At 42.8% G+C, this 13,685-nt stretch overlaps 1 long non-coding RNA gene across 1 annotated transcript; it reads left to right on the top strand.

The window, feature by feature from the left end:
- Window positions 1-1,391: 1,391 nt before the first annotated feature.
- Window positions 1,392-12,263, top strand: LOC148685130 (uncharacterized). Its single transcript, XR_015951142.1, has 3 exons — window positions 1,392-1,677; window positions 8,845-8,891; window positions 10,958-12,263. It is a non-coding gene; the product is annotated as an uncharacterized LOC148685130 (long non-coding RNA).
- The last annotated feature ends 1,422 nt before the right edge of the window (window positions 12,264-13,685 follow it).

Genomic DNA, 13,685 nt, shown 5'->3' with positions numbered 1-13,685 from the left:
AATTATCAGATTGGAAAGATTTTTTTAGAGAAATATGGGTTGAGGGTTTTTTTGTGGCTTTGTTGTTGTTGTTGTTGTTGTTGTTGTTGTTGTTATGCTTACCTTATTTTGCCGGTGGCCATGTGGCTGTGTAAATGTCCTTCCTTTGATCACACGAATTATCAAGTTGTCTGTATTCTGCAGTCTCCCCAGGTGTCCACACTTGAAAACCTCACGGCGCCCTTGGATGGGCTTTCCTGCAAGTAGATGAAACTGGAGAGGTTGCCTGCTATGCACCTGACAGCTGTTTGTTGGTGGTGTTATTTAGGCTAAGTATGTGCAGTAAGTTTTTCTTTTTAAGGTGAAAGGAAGTACTTCTCTTAAAAACAAAATCTGTGAGTGCACCAATTTCAGGCACTGGGTAGTCATCCTCGCCAGCTTCTTGGGCTCCACTTTTTTCTCCCATCCAGTCACTGACTAGCAAGTATCAGCAAAATTGCCGCACCATGTGCCTTAAAGGCCATGTTCTGTATTACAGTGACTCTGCCACAAGGAAAGATGAATAAACCTGAGATGAAACTGGTGCACGTATCCACGTATGCCCAAAGCATGTGATCCACCCCTTCTTTTTGCAGCACACTAATTGCATCAGTGGGATCAACTCACACACTAATGTATTCATGTAGGATTTGGTTCACACTAAATATCATGTCTGTATATCCCATCAGCTGCAGCAAAACACAAGGGCCATATGTGATGTTGGACCAGTACATGCTAGGCACACATTGCATGGCACATGCCCAGTATAATACAAAGTATTTTCGCCTTATCAGCGCAACCACTTAGTATTCAGCCAGACACATAATGCAGGGATGTGCCAATTCCAAATCTGAACATTACAGCCAGAGCCTCGTTTTTATTCTTTTCCTCCTACTTTGTACATGAGTCTATCTATCAAACTGATAAAGATAAAAATAGACCCAGCACAAGGCAGTTTGCAAGGAGGTTGCCAAATTCATTGTGCACAGAGAGGTTCATTATGCCATCTACTATAATGCTTTATAGTCAGCACTTCCCAAAAGCCCTGTATTTACATTCCTAAGCACTTTGCAAATAGCTGCTCCATGCGCAGAGAGGATTGGCAGCTTAGCTGTCAGCAAAAGGCCTTCACAGTTTTGGAACAGGCTCTGGCTGGAGTGTCGCCAGAACTCAGTTTGGCAACATTCACAACCGCACGTTTGTTGTGCGTTGCTACTCAGTTGATTGTTTGATTCAAACTAGTTCATCTCAGCCAGTGACAGCGGCAACAGTAGTTAAGCACTTTGGGACTTAGAACAAAACAAAAACCAAACAACTCTGACTCCAGTTGGAGCATTTAGATGTACAAGCAGGGGTTTGCAAGAAACCATGGGGGAAGGAAAGTGAACAAAGCTAGGAGATAGAGTCCTTTGCCCTCCACTAGGGGAGACGGAGTGAAACCTGGAGAACAGTCACAAACCTTTAAAATTCTCAACACAGCAGGATCTAGGGCACCTCTGGATTCTCTCTATTCTCCTTTTCTGACCCTGTTGTCGATTCCCATCCTGATTGCTATATGGCATGCCTGGGGCTAGGGGTGCTTGAGGAATTCAATTCCTGTGAGTTCTGCTGCAAACTGAACCCATCTGCACATCCTGGGCTAATGGGTGGATCAGAAATGTAAATATCTTTTGCGTTTTACACCTCTCCGGATTTTGCAATGCAGTTCTTAAGTAAAAATTTTTTACCAAATCTGTTTAAAATGTGTTTATAGGGGAGGGGGAGTTGGGTTTATTTTTCTTGTTTTTTATTATGTATTATTTGTATTATTATGCTATGAACCGCCCTGAGATCTGTGGATGCAGGGAAATTATATATGCCAGATGGAGGGACCACTGCTGTATTGGCAAACCATGCTGTGCACTGTGGCTGGGACAGAAGTTAACTGGGGAGGCAGGTTGCTGCACCGGGCAAGAGATGTCACAGTGATCGGGCCCAGATCGGGCCCAAAGTCATCACATGAAAGTGGCAAGGCCAGCTTGGCATCCATCACATTCCAGGCTGATGCAGCTGCTCCCCAACTTCAGGATTTCCTACTGGCTTCTACCAGCAGGGACCCCAGCAGTGCTACTTTCACCTGCCTGTATTTCTGATATGCAGAAGGAAAAGCTGTACATCAGTAAAGTGACGCTAACATATCCTGCAGGTAGAAGACTGGGATCTAAACGGAGGCAGGAAGGGCTTGGCAAGGGTCATCTCTGTCCAATTCAGACTACCTCTCAGCCTGGTGCCAATATGGCTTGGTTTGCTCTGTTAAACGTTATTGTACAGGTACTTTGTATAGATCCCCATGGGTGTTAAGATCAGAAGAGGGTAATTCTGCATCCCCCATAAGTTCTCAGGCAGAGAGGGCATTTGCTGTGGCAGCCTCTAAGTTGTGGGTTTGCCTTCTCACAGAGGTGCAACTAGCACCTTCATTACATAACTTTCCACAAATTCTAAAGGACCACCACTTTAAACTAGTCTTTGTCATCTGAGATGTGTGTTTTAAGGGCCCACCCTGTTCCTGTGGTTGTAGTCTGCCTTGATAGTTTTTAATGTTTAATTGTTCTGAATTTGGACCTGCTAGTCAGGGGCAGATAATAATAATAATGGTAACAGTAATGACTCAAATTAATGTGGAAATGGGACGTAATGGACTTGGGAATGGACAGGTGTGAAATAGGAATGATCTGGAAATAAGGCTGATCCCTTCCTCCCTGGAGCCCTGGTCAATTACAGCATGTTGAGAAAATTCCTGGGTGCCTGGATGATAGGGTGCTAATGGGACAGAAAAGCCACATCTGCCTTTTCTTCTATAGTTCTGGGAGATTTAAGCCTTAAATTTTAAGGTACCATATTTACTCAAGTCTAATGCTCCACCAAATCTAATGTGCACCTCAATTTTCAGAACCTTGAAATAAACAGTATTTGCTGGCAAATGTAAATGTGCCATCAAATCTAATATAAAATCTAATCTAAACCACCAATCAAAGCCAAATATCAGACCCACCCCCAAGGCCCTGGGTCGTCTTGTTAGCCCTGCCGCAACCCATGCTCTCTCCTATGGAGAGAACCTGCTTTGTTGTATTCTAAAATTTTAGCAGCACTTGGACAGCAAGGGATGGTAGGGAAAGCCAGATCAACAATCCCCCCCCCCCCCAGAACTGTGGTTTTCCTGAAAAATGTTCCTAATTGTAAATCTAATCACTGGAAATGTAGAACTTTGCAGGTCTGCTGATAAGCACGGCTTACAGCCAACAATTATCAACCAAAATTATCTGGGAAATGATTTTACATAAATACAGTCAAAACAATTATAAACTACTCTCTAGAAATTTACAAAAGGGTGAGGGAGGTTCTGATTGACTGAAATTCAAACACATCAATCCTTCATCCAAATACAGCTTTTTCCATTGCCAAAGGATTGGATTTTTTTTTTTTAAAAAAAAGCATGTCTGTTCCTAATAAATAAGTGACTTTCTCACTGCTGAAGTTATTCATGTTCCCTTATTAAAAAATGTATGCCACATTAAAGGTCAGTGATGCAGCAAAATAGTTGGTTTGTGATTTAACATGAATCTTCTTTATTCCAAAATATTCCAAATCAAGCAATGAAAGGATTTGTAACTCCATTTATATGAAACCCATGGTACACTCTGACCGGTTTCTACAGTTGTTGAGGGTCTATCGTCAATCTGAGTGATGTATCCTCCACAAACCCGCTGATCAGTGGAAACAGTTGCTCCTGGCAAGTATTAACCACTCTCAACTCCAACCTGATAATTGCCACCTGCTCAGATTTTAAGTTGTCTGAATTAATTTTAAGTTGTATTTTAATTAATTGATGTAAAGTACTACACTTGGGCAAAAAAAAATGAAAGGCACAAATACAGGATGGGTGACACTTGGCTTGAGAGCAATACATGTGAAAAGGATCTAGGAGTCTTGGTAGACCACAAACTTGACATGAGTCAACAGTGTGATGCAGCAGCTAAAAAAGCCAGTGCAATTCTGGGCTGCATCAATAGGAGTATAGCATCTAGATCAAGGGAAGTAATAGTACCACTGTATTCCACTCTGGTCAGACCTCACCTGGAGTACTGTGTCCAGTTCTGGGCATCACAGTTCAAGAAGGATACTGAGAAGCTGGAACGTGTCCAGAGGAGGGCAACCAAAATGGTCAAAGGCCTGGAAACGATGCCTTATGAGGAACGGCTTAGGGAGCTGGGTATGTTTAGCCTGGAGAAGAGAAGGTTAAGGGGTGATATGATAGCCATGTTCAAATATATAAAAGGATGTCATATAGAAGAGGGTGAAAGGTTTTCTGCTGCTCCAGAGAAGCGGACACGGAGCAATGGATTCAAACTCCAAGAAAGAAGATTCCACCTAAACATTAGGAAGAACTTCCTGACAGTAAGAGCTGTTCGGCAGTGGTATTTGCTGCCAAGGAGTGTGGTGGAGTCTCCTTCTTTGGAGGTCTTCAAGCGGAGGCTTGACAGCCATCTGTCAGGAATGCTTTGGTGGTGTTTCCTGTTTGGCAGGGGGTTGAACTGGATGGCCTTTGTGGTCTATTCCAACTCTATGATTCTATGATGTCTGTTTTTATGTATATTGTGTTGTTTTTATGATGTTAGCCGCTCTGAGCTCAGCCGGGGAGGGCGGGATACAAATAAAAAAATGTTATTATTTATTATTATTGTAAACATGACCACACTTAACCACACAAATTCTTCACTTACCGTTGCTTACCTCAGTTTTTTATTTTCTATAGAAACAATATTGCCTTGATAGAGAGTGTGAGGGAGGGAGATAAGAAGCCTGCAACTTTCCTGACACAGCAGATGTGGAAGCCATTGGTGTGCCACTCCTGTAATCTGAAGTTGCAAGTATAAATCTGTCCTGTCACCTTATTCTGTTGCGTTTTTATAGACTACCCTTCCTTCCCCAATCCTCTCTTCCTATCTCCTCCTCTCTTTTGTAGAGGAGAGCCTGGGCCAGCAACTCACAGCTCAGAATGTTGCTTCTTCTATTTCAACATTGCTTCTGATTGGTTGTAGTGAAATCCAAAGATTTGACAGGATCAGGATGCCTCATTCAGATACAGGGAAGTAGCTCTGTATAAGCAGCATAACCTACATTTTCACCTCATCCCCCCCCCCTTGTGGCAATGGGCTTTTATTCTAGCTGACAGCAGGCCCATTGGATTCCCAAGCCTTGGTAAAGCATAAACATTTTCCCTATCATGTTGGGTCCTGTCTTAGAATCATAGAATTGCAGAGTTGGAAGGGTCCACATGAGTTATCTAGTCCAATTCCCTGCGATACACAAATATTTTGCCCAACGTGGGGGTCAAACCTATGACCCTGAGATTAAGAGTCTTATGCTCTACCAGATGAGCTATCCAGGTCCAATGTCTATGCAGCATCCTTATTACTGAGATTTCCTCTTCTTTTGATTTTTTCCAGCTACTGCTTGCGAATGCTGCTCTTCTGCCTATACTACACCCATCCAGATTCCTTTCATCTTCCCACATGGTTCACCATGATCGTCGGAGAGCTAAATGTGTGATAGGCTCTTTACTAAGCCCAATTCCTCATGGAAATCACCATAAATGGATTAGGATGGAGGAAATCCTCTCATACTGGGAGAAAACTGTGGGGTAGGCGTCTCTCTCTGTGAGAAGTTTTGTTACATGAGTTTTGGGATATATATGTAGCAATTGGGAACCCAGGTGGCGCTGTGGGTTAAACCACAGAGTCTAGGGCTTGCTGATCAGAAGGTTGGCGGTTCGAATCCCTGCAACAGGGTGAGCTCCCATTGCTCGGTCCCAGCTCCTGCCCAGCTAGCAGTTCGAAAGCACATCAAAGTGCAAGTAGATAAATAGGTACCACTCCAGCGGGAAGGTAAACGGCATTTCCGTGCGCTGCTCTGGTTCACCAGAAGCAGCTTTGTCATGCTGGCCACATGACCCAGAAGCTGTCTGCAGACAAACGCCGGCTCCCTCGGCCTATAGAGCGAGATGAGTGCCGCAACCCCAGAGTCGGACACGACTGGACCTGATGGTCAGGGGCCCCTTTACCTTTTTTATGTAGCAATTACTTCAAAGCCAGGGACATTTCTTAGTACCTCTCTTCTGCCATATGCCCACCCTAAGAATACAGGGGAAAGGCCAGATAAAATGCTTTTGAAATCCAAGGACTAGACTTTTTAAAGAATGCAGCAAGGTACTTTTTAGTTCAGGGCCCTGCCAGAACGAAGTCACAAAGGAACACGTACACGCCAATATCAGTGGCATCTGGAGCAAGAGAGGAGAAAAAAAAGGTCATTTGTAGAACAATTAGAAATAATGTTTCAGCCTTGGGGGTCTTCCTCAGGCCATGGAGAAACTAGGACACAGCCAAACTCAATGACATCCTGTTCCTCTGTAGCCTAAGGAAGGCCCTAGAGGCAAAATGCCATCTCTTGTTTAATTCTCTTGTTTTGACAAGCAGATTGAACCTTCCCTTTCTAATTTGTTGTTTTGGAACTCGGGAGGTGTCAATGCAAAAACTTGTGTACTCCGAGACTCAGAGTCATCTGCAGAGGTCATCTGCCATGGGTAGTCCATACACGCCCCAGATATTTCTCATTTTCAAAGTCAGCTCAAAATGCCCCCATGGGAAACCAATCAGGTGACCAGCAAAATTATGAATGGTGTATGGAGAGACTGAACTGAGAAATATTAATCTCAATGGTCAGTGTCTAACTAAACAGTTATACTAGCACAATGTGTTTTACTTGTGAAAAAGCTGTCCTCTCCCTGAGCCCCCCCCCAATGCCCCCCCCCAAATTTGCTCCAAGAATTCCTCCAACTTTCTGGAGCAGATTGAAGAGGGGCTTGGTCTGCACAGGGACAGGAGAAGGTTGGAAGGTACATTGTGTAGTTTCAGGTCATTGCACTAATCTATCTGTTTAGTTAGGGACTACTGTGTCTGACCAGCTTTGGGCATGATTCTGTTGCAGAGTAACCAGGAAGTGGCCATGTGTCCTGTTTTCCTGCTTCTCTGTGGGCGCATTCAGGTTAATCACATGAATGCTCAAAGCGTAGTTGGTGGCCGAGGCACAACTGCAAGTCCTGCCCCAACATTCTCATGTGCATGCTTCATGCCTGGCCAGTCCCTGACCCCCCTATGTTGCACAGGGAAGGTCTGTGTGGGGCTTTTCTTTTCTTTTGAAATATATTTATTGATTTTATGAAAATTGGAAAAAGAACATAGAATGCAAAAATACAAACAGCACATAAAACACAAGAATAAAAAAACCCAAACAAAATACAAAAATAAAAAGAAACCATATTGATCATTCATATATCCTAACACTGTTGACTTCCTCGTATCCCTCCTAACTGCGTTTCATTATATATCACCCTTAGTAATTTCTATATCATACTTCAATCCTCTTATTTTTCCTCAACAAACATAATTGAATCCTTTTAATATTTCCTTAACATTTCATTTCTTCTTTAACACTTATATCTAAATCTAAATATACTCTAATACCGCTACAAAACCACCTCTACAACCTCCATATACTTCCAAATCTTATATTAGACATTCCCAATATTGCAATTATTTCTTATATAGACTTTAAATTTCTTCCAATCTTCTTCCACCGACTCTTCCTTCTGGTCACGTAGTCTCCCCGTCAGTTCAGCCAGCTCCATGAATTCAATCATCTTCATCTGCCATTCATCCACTATTGGTATATCTTCGCTCTTCCAATTCTTAGCCAGTAAGATTCTCGGTCTACATGGGACTTTTACCATGTTTGCATGAATGCAAGTAGAAGTCACATGCAGAGCTTCCCTGTGAAACATGGGAAGGTTATGTCTGAGAGACAGCATGGTAGGGGGATGCAGATGAGGAAGCTAGGGGAGAGGCTTGCATGCACACCCCTGCTCTCGTCTATACTTTGAGCATTCCTGTGTTCAGACCAATGCCTGAAAATGCCTTGTCCCACCTCAAAGGATTAATCACCAATCCCAACATCTTATTGCAGGTAGATGCCCATTCTTTTCTGCACATTGTGAGCTAATATCACTACTGGTGGCTCCTGAATGTCCTAATTCCAGGCAAGATTAATGTATTGCATTAACATGAACTACAAGGCACTAGAGATGGGAGAGAAATTTGACCCAGTTTGCACTGAAAGGCAAACTTACCTAATTCGAAGTTTCTGAAACAATACATGACCTGAATCTATCTTTCAAAATTCACACTTCTCCAAATTTTGCAGTGTAGTTCTCCAGCCAAGCAATGTGTACAAAAATGCATGTGCTAAATAAAGTGTGCATAAAAATGCATATATTAGTAGAAATAACAGACAAAAAATGCATTATATAAAGTTTATCTTAGGCAAAACTGCAAACAAAGATGTGTGTCTTAGGAGAAATTCACATGAAAATGCTGCTGCATTTTCATGAGAACTTAAAAAAAATCACACTGTTGTAGAAATGTGGAGAACTGAATTTAAGATTGGAAAATGAGAAACAGAAATTGGCAGCTTGGCCCATTCCTACAAGGCACTCGTGCTTCCTTTATAGCACTATCCACATTTAAAATCATTTTCCATTTCTGTGCATGCAATTAGTCTCTCTTTCTCTCTTTCTCAAATACCACATCATCAGAACTCAGGACCCTTCAATAAAACTGATTGGTATTGAGAGCAAATAAAAGGGAATACTTCTTCATGGAGTCTGTAATAAATGTGGGGGATTTGTTGATACTATATGTAGTGATAACCATTAGCTTTTCTTTTCTTTTTTAGGAAACTGAATAAAAGATAGACTTAGCAATGGCTATTAGCCATGAAAGGTAAGATGGAACTTCATGTATCTCCTTAAATTTGCAGGTTTCAAAAAGCATCTTGTTGACTACTGCTAAAGACTGTATTGGATTAAATGGACCACTGGTTATCTCAAGGTTCTACTTCTGCTTAATGAAAGTTTTCAATGATGTGTGAAATCTCAGCTTGTTTACAGTTTAAGCCTACATTAGAAGCAAGTGGTTAGACCTTGAACCCATGGCTCATGAATTGGCCTTCTTCTTTTTAAACCTTTCTATTGTAATCTAAAAAGCTTTAGAGAGTGCTCTGGTTCTATGAATGGGTCAGGTCTTCTATTATGCTGTATCTTCCCTTCACACTCTCTTTGTAGACAGTTTACATCTGGGATACAGTAATACCTCGGGTTACGAACGCGATCCGTTCCGGATCGCAGTTCGTAACCCGAATAGTTTGGTGTTCGTAACCCGAGGTATGACTGTAGAGGTAAATGAGGTCTTGCGACCTAAGAAAGTAACAAATTGGTTAGAAAGACAGAATAGTTTATTGCCACCTGGAAATGTCGAAAAGAACAGAGGACATATACTGTGATGATGTACAAATCCTTTATGAATGGGGCCCTTGTGGCTTCATGTCAGGAATGAATCTGAAGCAATGACTGACAACTCATAAAAAGCCCTTCTTGGGATACTGAAGGACTCCCTTAAAGAGCTATCCTGGAAGAATGGGCTCTGGAGACCTTCAGAGTAAAGAGTCCTTCCAAGACAGCTGAAGGTTCTTTGTGCTAAGCAACATTTATGATCACCATTATAGCCAGAAGGTGCTGGTTTTGGAATTTCGACTTGCTGGCAATGCTGGATAACCGCTGCTCTTGTCTCTGGCATATTTTGACCTAGAGCTAGGGTTATCCAGGTATCTTTTACAGCAGAATTTAGCCCCTTATTGATGTTTTTAATACTGACATCACCTGACAGCTTCCCCATTCCTGCTAAGAATGGGTGGAGAAACTACCTATAGCTCTTTATCAGCTATCATAGCTTGTCCAGGTGCCATGTTCCTCCTAGGTCTGGTCTCACGTAAATCTTGGACAAGGTCTGGACACTGCAATTCTACGACTTTTCCTGGAGTTTGCCTGAACTGAACTTACGCCCCTCCAAAATCAACCTCATATATACCATAACATCAAGCTACTTTCCATTAATCTCTTATAACCTAGCTATTGTTCCCAAATAAGAATGCAAAAGATGGATGCTTTAATGTGGTAGGTGTGTGTTTCTCTCACACATATGAGAGAAACCAGCATTACTAAAACATTTAATGATTGGGGCAGGAGGCCCCCAGACACAAAATTATGTAAAAATTGCATATGTTAATTTAAATGTGTGGGTGAAAATTCAGATTTATAAATAAAAAGACACATCAACTAAGCTCCCCAGCACGCCCTACATCACCCCATCCATTTCTCTTCCATTCATTTAACCCCCCCCCCAATTAACTTCCAAAGAGATCCTGCTCCAAATCATTTCAAGTTCCCTTCTATTACCGCCCTTCACTAACTCCCACTCATCCTGTATGGATGTCTTCTGAAATGAATGCATCCCTCAAATCAGTCTACCACCCAGAATACCACTCAGTTCATTCCCAATTCAACTTCCCCCAAATTCATTGCCCACCCAGAAATACTTGGGGCACTTGGGGAGATTCGGGGCTCATGTTGGGGTGGGGTGGAGTAACCCCAACAGTGCCCCTGCAGCTACATATTGATACTTATTTGGGAGCAATAGCTAGGCTATAAGAGAACTATATGACATCGTAAAGACTGTGCTCTCTTAACTACAGCCTCAGAGCTGTTACGTGCCTATGGCTGATTTGATTCCAAATCTGAAAGATATGCTCCCTGCTAATTGAAATTTGGTGCATGAAAAGTTTATTAATTTAGACAGCAGCACTGCAGAGGAGTAATGACAGAAACTGCCTGTAGGCTGATCTTCTGTGGCCTATCATTAAATGTTCTTAGAGTTAACTATTGGTGCTGTGACTTTTTAGTGCTTAGATCACATTGCTTTCGCATTTTAAGAAAAAGACCCTTTTTTCACAGGTCCTTGGGCTAGAGGCAGAGTTTACTAAGTTAATCACCAGTCTGAAGGTTTTCGTACAGACAGTGAAAGCGGTACAAGGCATGAGAGGCATGCCTTGAATGCAGAGCACATGCTTATGACAATTACAATGTTGTGAGACCACGGCAATGTCTAAGTCACAGAATTTTCATTGCCAAGAAGCTGTTTAAATACAAACTATTCTCAACCATGCACAGGAAGGAAGGACCATTTCACACAAACACCTGCCCATCTAATGTATGCTACTGATTATGCTCAGAAGATAGTGCAGCGAATCACAGCTCCCTGACAAATAAAGCTGTAATATGGAGAACATATTACAGTTCTCCAATTGGAGCACAGCCTTTACCAAAGGTGCCATGGACTTTGAAGAAGCACGAACTCAGGATGAAATGGAGAAATGTGTTAAGAGGAATGGCACGTTTGGCAAACCGTGATCATCTCCCACCCAGAAACCTATGTCCCCACTGTGGAAAGACGTGTGGATCCAGAATTGGCCTCCACAGTCACTTACGGCCTCACTGTCCATGGAAGACAATCATACTCGGCGATGAGTGATCACCAAAGAAGAAGAATGTAGGTCTTGAAAAATTCACACTACACATTTTTCCATGTACTCCTAAATGGAGGGTTCAGACTTGATGTGCTTATTCATGGTACAACATACATAAAACTTAGTGATGGTTTGTGAGGGGGGTGGGCAGGGTCAGTAGCATCTCCTGATGGTGTCACTGCACTTGTTAGGATGGGGCGGCACTAAGCACAAGGAGCTCTGGGCTGGTAGCTGCAGTCTAACAGGTTAACATGTACCTGCTGGGCCACCCTCCTCCCCAGAGCTCTCTCAAATGTGCCACTGCCTTGACCCATCCCTGTTCTGACTAGTGCAACACCACTGCTTCCATACCTGCCAAGTTCCTCTCTGAAAAATAAGGGACTGGACCGAAAGTAGCATACCGGAAGTAGCACGGTGGCCATTTTGGAACTGGGCGGAGCATGCTCAGAAGTGATTTTTGATGCTGCTGTGCCCAGTTCCAAAATGGCTGCCGCACCAGAATAAACCGGGGGAAAACAAAAAAATCCGTTTTTTCGGCTGGGGACAGCTGGAAAAACGGGGGTTTTCCGGGGGAAACGGGAGACTTGTCAGCTATGACTGCTTCCAACTCCCCTCACATGTCATCATATGCTATCTTAAAATTTACCAACATAGGCATGGATGTCTTGATTAATACCACCAGCTTCCTTCCCCCCCTCCACCCCCACCTTGGGATGTTGTTGTTTTTAACAGCTAGTCATATTTATATTTGGATATTTATATCTCTAATGTTTTAATAGGATTGTTTGACTGTGTGTTTTAATTAATGTGCTTATATTATCATGTTTGCAGAACTGGTTATGCACTTTGTAATGCGATCGTAGTCGCTTGTGGAGCCCTTTGAAAGCTTGCACACCCTGAAACGACATTTTGGATGCTCCCCCCCAAAAGGTATTGCCCTAATCTTTTGGAATTTCAAAATTAAAATGTGTTAGGTGGCCCAAAATGATGTTTTAGAGACAATGTTGCATTTCACAGGCAAAGGGGCAGAACAAGGAGAAAGGAGCTCAGGAGGCAAGATTACTGAATGACAACATTTTCCCCTTTGCCAGTTGGATTAAATGAGCATGCAAGTGAAGAAGAAAATTTCCAGAAGGTTTAAACGTGTTCATCTATAAAATGGAGATAATTAACACTTCCCTATCTCACAAAGCTCAGTTGCTATGTTTGGTTGTCTAATGCTTTTTCAGCCTATCAAGACCGCAGAGTCCTATAAGAACTATTATGAACCGATTTTAAAATGTGCCACATGGCAGTGTTTCCAGGCTTTAAACACTGGGTGCAACACATACCCAGCTCTTGCCTTTCTGCTTGGATAACACTTTGCACAGTATTGGTTCTCAGGTTTTCTGTTTTGTTTTCCAGCTCAGGGGGGGAAAAATAGGCTGCTTTTACATAGGATATTTATGCCAAAATGAAAATGTCAAAGGAACTCCAGCACAATAGAGAAACTATTCATTTATAGCACCATGGCATTTCTTCTCTCTGCACTCCTCCTAGCGGTCATTCCTCCTCTGGTCACTGCTATGGATGCACAACCTGCCTCTCTGTCTTTAGGCACTGGGGTCCTCTTCAAAGGATTCCCACACAGTGGGGTTGATGTTGCCAGCTTTCATGTCATGTTTGCAGATATCATTGCAATGCAGAGTTGGTCTGCCAAAGGGCCTGGTGCCTGAAGCCAACTCCCCAGAGGGCACTTCCTTGGGGATTCTTCCACCTTCCATTCTGTGTACACAACCAAGCCAGCGTAGACATCGCAGGAGTGCAAAAATGCTGGGACTATGGGCTTGAGAGTGCACAACTTTCTTTGAAACTCTGTCCTGCCATGTGATGCCAAAATCTTGGCATTGGTTGCTAGCATCACATTCTCCCATACCCTTTCAGAGAAGTGAGCCATTGCTGTAGCTGCCTTGTCAATAGGCTTGTCCAGCTCAGCATCGATGATGGAGAGGTTGCTGGTTATAGTGGAACTCTGGTTTTGTTTTTATGCTGTCCTTAGAAGGCCTTCTCGGTAGTCGTGCCTGGCCTGTAGAACGCCATTCCATTAGGTGTCAATGAAATAACTATCTGACTTCTAGAAGACATCTGAAGACAGCCCTGTACAGTGGAACCTCGGT

The sequence above is a fragment of the Zootoca vivipara genome, chromosome 7, assembly GCF_965207765.1.
Source record: "Zootoca vivipara chromosome 7, rZooViv2.hap1.1, whole genome shotgun sequence".
Classification (NCBI taxonomy): domain Eukaryota; kingdom Metazoa; phylum Chordata; class Lepidosauria; order Squamata; family Lacertidae; genus Zootoca; species Zootoca vivipara.
Note: the sequence above shows the minus strand (reverse complement) of the source record. Positions and strands in the feature narration are given on the sequence as shown.